This window comes from Medicago sativa, chromosome 8 (genome assembly GCF_051527215.1).
Source record: "Medicago sativa cultivar Bolivia chromosome 8, Bolivia_mono, whole genome shotgun sequence".
NCBI classification, from domain to species: Eukaryota; Viridiplantae; Streptophyta; class Magnoliopsida; order Fabales; family Fabaceae; genus Medicago; species Medicago sativa.
Genome location: NC_140756.1, coordinates 68,195,721 through 68,202,536, shown reverse-complemented (window position 1 = coordinate 68,202,536; position 6,816 = coordinate 68,195,721).

Below are 6,816 nucleotides of genomic sequence, written 5' to 3'. Positions count from 1 at the left end.
GTCAATAGAAAGCCTGTGAAGGCAGCAGATAAACCAGCTGGGTCGAAGAAAGGAAAGAAGGAGATTGAGTTGAATCCCACTTCCTTCAGTAGCCTTGAGATAAGGTCTGAAGTGATGGGTATTCCCGTAATCATCACAGAGGAGATAATTGCTAAAGCTTGTAGAATGGATGCAGAAGGAAGATTTCAAGAAATAGTTAAAAAGGATGATGTCCTGCTGCAAAACTACTACAACACTCTTCTGGGTGGTAACAAAGATGCTAAGCCTTCTGAAATGGAGATTCACAACAGAATGTTGGTGAAATTCAGTAACGATTGCTTCTTTCAAAGAGCAGGTGGGTCTGATCAACCCAACAACCAACAGAAGCTAGCAATCTATTTCATGACCAATCTGGAAAAGATAAACTTCCCAAGATATGTATTGGATCATCTCTGCTGGGCTATTAATGAAGGCACAGTCAAAGGAAGGAAACAAGTGCCCTATGGAAGATTGCTCTCTAAGATCTTTTATCAAGGGAGAGTGCTGGATTTATTGAGAAGAACAAGGGATGCTTCTGATAAATGCTTCGGAGTTTCTACTGCAGAAAAGACTATCAGTAGCAAGACTTTGCATTCAATGCACTTTTTCAAGACAGCTCCTAAAGATGAGAAGTGGTTGGAGATGACCACAGAAGAATCTGAGATTATCAGGGACTTTCCTTCCTTAGTTAAGGAAAGTAATCCTGAACACTTAGCTAGATTAGTAGCTGAGTACGTCTTGGAGGATGATGCAAGTTCTCAGGAGGAAGCTGCTCTTGCTAAAGGGAAAGGCAAGAAGGCCAAGGCAGTTGCTGTGTCAGAAGCTGCTGTTTCTGATGCACCTAAAGGGAAGAGGGCCAGAACTAGTTCAGAATCTGATGCTGCTCCTACTAAAGGAAAGAGGGCCAGAACTAGTACTGAGTCAGAAGCTGCTATTGCTAAATCTGAAAAGCAAAAAGTTGCTAAGTCTGAAGCTAAACCTGTTGCTAAGTCTGAAAAGCTCAAGGCTCTGGGTATGGAAGATTGTGATAGGTACTTCAAAGAGAAATTGGCTGAAGTAAGAGCCATTGCTGGTAAGTCTACTGAAGACAACGAGGAAGAAGAAATGATGATTATGATGGAGGATGCTCCAGAAGATGGAACTTCAGAAGTAGTTCCTCAAGCTGCTGGTCCACAGAAGATCACTTCTGAAGCTGGCCCTGCAGTTGAGGTAATCCAGATTCCAGTCACCTCTACCCCCATTTCACCCCTTTCACCACAAGCAACTGAGCAAGAAGAAGACACTTCTGTCTTAGACAATCTTGCTCTCCACTACTCAGGTGAGTTACCTATAGACAAATCTACCTCAGAAAAAGCCTCTGAAACAACTCCAGAAGCAGCTGCTTCTGAAAATGTTGTTTCAGAAAACCCCCATCAACACACACCTGAACCACATAAACCCACAACACCCCCACAATCACCAATAGCTACCATTGACCCCCAACTCAACACTCAAACATCAACTTCACCACAACAACCACCAACTGAAATTGAACACTCCCCAGAACCAACTCCTATGGATGTTGACATCTCTCAAGTCAATGTTCAAGCCTCAACCTCTACCACACACATTGCTTCTGACCCTGTTCAAGATTTGGAAAAAAGTGATTCTGATCTTGAAACCCTTGAACAACCACCCACAAACATCCTGGAATCTGGATATATTAATTCTGAGCTTCTGACAATCCTTAGTCAATTGCATAATCTGGTGGATCAAAGAAGGACAATTGATCTCACAAGTGCATATGAAGACTCCTGGGCATCTCTTCAGAACCGGGCAGCTGAGCTTATTGAAGATATCAAGGCTAAATGCATCAGAGTCAAGCAGGCTTCAGTCAGAAGGCTAATGGAGCATTTGAATCAGAGTCTCAGAGTAAGAAGTTCTACACTGCTCCTGGCAAACCAACCTTTCTTCTTAGAAACGGATTACTTAACCAGAGAAGCAAGGTTGTGTAAGCTTCTGAAGAAACAGATGGCACAGCAGCAGCAAGAAGCTAGAGAAAGGGAACAAGCTCTTCTCCAGAGGCAACAACAGCTTGAAGAACTGTTGCAAAAGAAAATTGAAGAAATGCTTGAAGAACTTTGTACGAATTGTACAACCACGTTCTCCACTACTCTGTTTTGTGTACACGCTACAAGACAAGAAAACAGCTCCAGAATACGGTTACGCCTGCATAGATGTTCCTTTGGATAAGGAATGGATTTCAAATTTGTTCTTCATAGGACAACAACCAAATCAGGCAAAAGATCATTGGTGAAAGATCAAGCTTCAACAACGACTCTTTGGTGTGCTGGCAATTTCACAACGTCTCTTTCACACCTCTATATAAAGGAGTGAAGACCTAGAGATTTGGTAATGCATGAACGCTGAACGAAAGACTCATAACATTTTTACAAGTACCAAACCTCTGCTGAAATTGTTCTGCATTCACTTAGAATTTCTTTGTCTTATAGTCATATCTTAGAAATTCTTAAGTTCATTGAGTCTGTATCTGATTTGTATTGTGAGCACCTCTGCCTGTTTAGTTATGCTTCTGAATGCTTACTGCTTCTGACTGCTTAGCTGCTTCTGATAATTGGATATTCATGTTCATATATTTTGGTCTGTTTTATTTAATTAATTTCTTGTATACTCTCTTTTGTTTGAGTTTTTCTCAAATCTTTTTGTCTTTTATGTTTTTTTTATCTTTTTTTGATAATGACAAAAGGGGGAGTATATGTGACAAGTATTTAAAGGCTCTGAGCCCCATTAATGGCATTTGAAATTTTTGAAAAACTTCTATCATTTTTTTTTACCTTATTGGTATAAGCTATGAACGAACGAAGAAGTATCAAAATTCAAGTAAAATTAATTGAACCATTCTTCTTATCTATAAGTTAATTCTTTCAATGATTCATTTTTTTTTAAAAAGCTCTGATAATTTTTTTTTTGTGCGAAAAATGAATTTAATTAACCTGGATAGAACTTAGGGGGAGCTTACAAACCTCACCTTAAAGACTATCAGACTCAGGGGGAGTTTGAGCTTACAAACCTCAGACTCTGAGCTTACAAACCTCAGAACCCCAAAGTCAACTTGTTAATTAGATTAACAACAATTGATCAATTTTAAATACTTTTGTTTGTCATCATCAAAAAGGGGGAGATTGTTGGAACAAAATGTGTTTAACAATGAACCTTAAAGAGTTTTGATGATAACAAGGTATTAAAAATTGTAAATTGGACTAGCTAATATTTGTTCAAGTGTACAGGACCATAATTATAAAGTTACATCATCATTGGTTCTGAATGAGCAAATAAAGAGCAAAGGAAACAACAAAAATTTGAAGCTTGGACGCTCCTGAAGGCAACTTGCTACTGAAGAGAAAAAGCGCTCCTGAAGTTAAGTCGCTTCTGAAGTAAGGATAGTGCTCCTGAAGACAAGAAGTCCAGAAGTCATATCATCAGAAGCTGCATCATCAGAAGCTGCAGAAGTCACATCATCAGAAGCTGCCTCATCAGAAGCTATTTCACCAGAAGCTGAATCTCAACTGGATTTGCAAAAGATTCAAGAATTGAAGAATTATCAATGCAAAAGCTGTCTATTGGATTCGAAAACACAAACAAAGGATTAGTGGAATTTTGCAACGGTCTTTTCAAAGGTGTTTGAAGGCTTGTGCTTGCAATTTGGACGAAAGCGTTGACATTGTACTTTGTACGAATTGTACAACCACGTTCTCCACTACTCTGTTTTGTGTCCACGCTACAAGACAAGAAAACAGCTCCAGAATACGGTTACGCCTGCATAGATGTTCCTTTGGATAAGGAATGGATTTCAAATTTGTTCTTCATAGGACAACAACCAAATCAGGCAAAAGATCATTGGTGAAAGAACAAGCTTCAACAACGACTCTTTGGTGTGCTGGCAATTTCACAACGTCTCTTTCACACCTCTATATAAAGGAGTGAAGACCTAGAGATTTGGTAATGCATGAACGCTGAACGAAAGACTCATAACATTTTTACAAGTACCAAACCTCTGCTGAAATTGTTCTGCATTCACTTAGAATTTCTTTGTCTTATAGTCATATCTTAGAAATTCTTAAGTCCATTGAGTCTGTATCTGATTTGTATTGTGAGCACCTCTGATTGTATATCAAGTGTTCAACCTTAAACAATTTTCTGTGTAATTTTGTTTAGTTAGGAAGTCTCTTGCTTGTGTGCTTGAGCTAAGGAAGTCTCTTGCTTGTGTGCTTGAGCAAAGGAAGTCTCTTGCTTGTGTGCTTGAGCAATTGTAATCAGATATTACTCTTAGTGAAATCTCCTTGGAAGTGCAAGGGGGACTGGACTACTTCCGGATTGTGGAAGGAACCAGTATAATTGCTTTGTGTCGTTCTTCTTCTCTCTCTCTGTTTTTTCCGCTGCATTTAGATTCTGATCATCACTTCAGAAGCTGTCTCACTTAGCTTCTGATCAGTGTATTCAGTAGTTTAGGAGAAACGAAGAATTTTTCAAAACACAATTCAACCCCCCCTTCTTGTGTTTTTCTCACCTTCAACGTCGACTACCTATTTCTGACTTGTGATTTTTTTGATAAATTTGGCATGGTATTTATCTCTAATTAGGCTTAATCACGGTTCACCTGACTTGTGTCTCGGATCACTTATTGCAAATTGGAAATCTAGGTGATATTTTTGAAAAATATTCGCTCGATCTTAAATCTTATTTGGTTAGCTAGTGTTTGGATCATTTGTAAGGAAAGAAACGCTCGTACTTTACTGCAAAAGGGAGACTTTTTGCAACATCTTGTAAATAAAATTAAGTTTCAATCTTTTTGGTGGTTGAAGGTAGGAAATGTTACTATCACTTTTAATTATCATATGTGATGGTTTAACCCCATTTTGTTCTTAGATGCAATTTGATGTAATTGTTTTGACTTTTCCCTCGCCTCCCAGGCACTCATTGCGTTGGGTAAGTATAAGAGGTTCAGTTAATATAATTTATTTTAGTTTTTTTTTTTTAAGAAAAAACATTTTGAGGAAGACAATGAATGTGCTAATTGACTAACTAAGTTTGAGACTATGAATATCAACTCATTGACTTCTCGTCTACTACAACCAGTTTTACCTCAAAAAAAAAATAAAAAATCTACCACAATCAGTTCTCACTCTATTAGCTGAATCCTTTGGAGTCTTTAGGCAATAAGTTGATTAGTTTGTCTGTTTTTTCTTTTTTCATCATAAAAATATATATTTGTTTGACAACAAAATTTAAATTCGCTCCCTCTAAAAAAAATAAAAGTTGGGGCTCTATTTAAGTACTCAAATTAATATTTTTTTGGTTTAAATGTGTCATTGGTCCCTGCACTTTCATCAGATTTTGGTATTGGTCCCTACATTTTTTTTTGTTTGGCATTGGTCCCTGCACTTTGTAAAAATATTGGTATTGGTCCCTCTGTTAACTTTCTGTAAAAAAAAAAAAAAACACAAAACTACCGAAGTGCCACGTTGCCCAATCATTTCACGCCACGTGGCACCAATACCAATATTTTTACAAAGTGCAGGGACCAATACCAATATTTTTACAAAGTGCAGGGACTAATACCAATAGTTTTGTGTTTTTTTTACCAGAAAATTAACAGAGGGACCAATACCAATATTTTTACAAAGTGCAGGGATCAATTCCAAACTAAAAAAAGTGCAAGGACCAATGACAAAATCTGATGAAAGTGCAGGGACTAAAGGCATATTTAAGTCTATTTTTTTTAAGGGAAACATGCTTATAAGCCTTCATTGATAATAAGAGTTTAAATACAATCGGGTATATCAAAATAAAGAGCGGGACTTGCTAAAGACGTGGCTTCTCTTACAAGAGCATGAACAACCGCGTTGGCTTGTCGCTGAACAAACTCCACCCTAGAGTTAGAAAAAAAGAGTTAAACAACGAACGACAAGAAGAAATAATGCAACCAAATTCAGGCTTGTTGTTCCTGGTAGAAAGGAAGACATAAGATGTCAACTTAAAGTTCGTTTCAAAATCCACGTTGTCAAACTGCATGTCACTCAACCATTGCAAAGCTGAATGCAACCCTAAAGCTTCACCCACATCAACCGAAACTATACAAGGATACGTAACAGTCTTGGCCAGTGCAAAGATACCTTTTGAATCAAGAACACAAATACCAATACCTATACAATCTCTTAAATATTTTTTTTAAAAATGTTAAGAACACTATCTTCTTAACATTTTCTTTAACACTTATTAAAAATAGTGAGATCCATTTTCAATACATGATATTTATATGAATTTTATTTAATAAGAGAGTGGATGTTAGAGAGAATGTATTCATAAAAAAATTATCTACAAAAAATACTTAGGTTGTGTTTGGTAACACAAATAAGATAGCTTATAGCTTGTTGGATTAGCTTATAAGCCCGTTGGATGAAAACGTGACGTGTTTGATAACAAACTTTTCTCATGAGCTTATAGCTTTTTGTGAGAAAAAAAAATCTAACTATCCACTTTTTATATTTAGGTGCGACCAGCATGTTGCATGTTATTACCATGCTCTATTTTTCTTATTACCTCATGTTGTAGTTTTTTATATTTTTCTTATTACCTTGCGCTTAATTCATGTAATATACTTATAATCGAAAATAAAATATACAATAAATAGTGAAGCAAATGTTTAGTAAAAAAAATGTTAATTGAATTCATAAAACACAATTATCATTTTTGGGATGAAAGTAATTTGAAATGAATTTAAATATTTAAAACAAAATA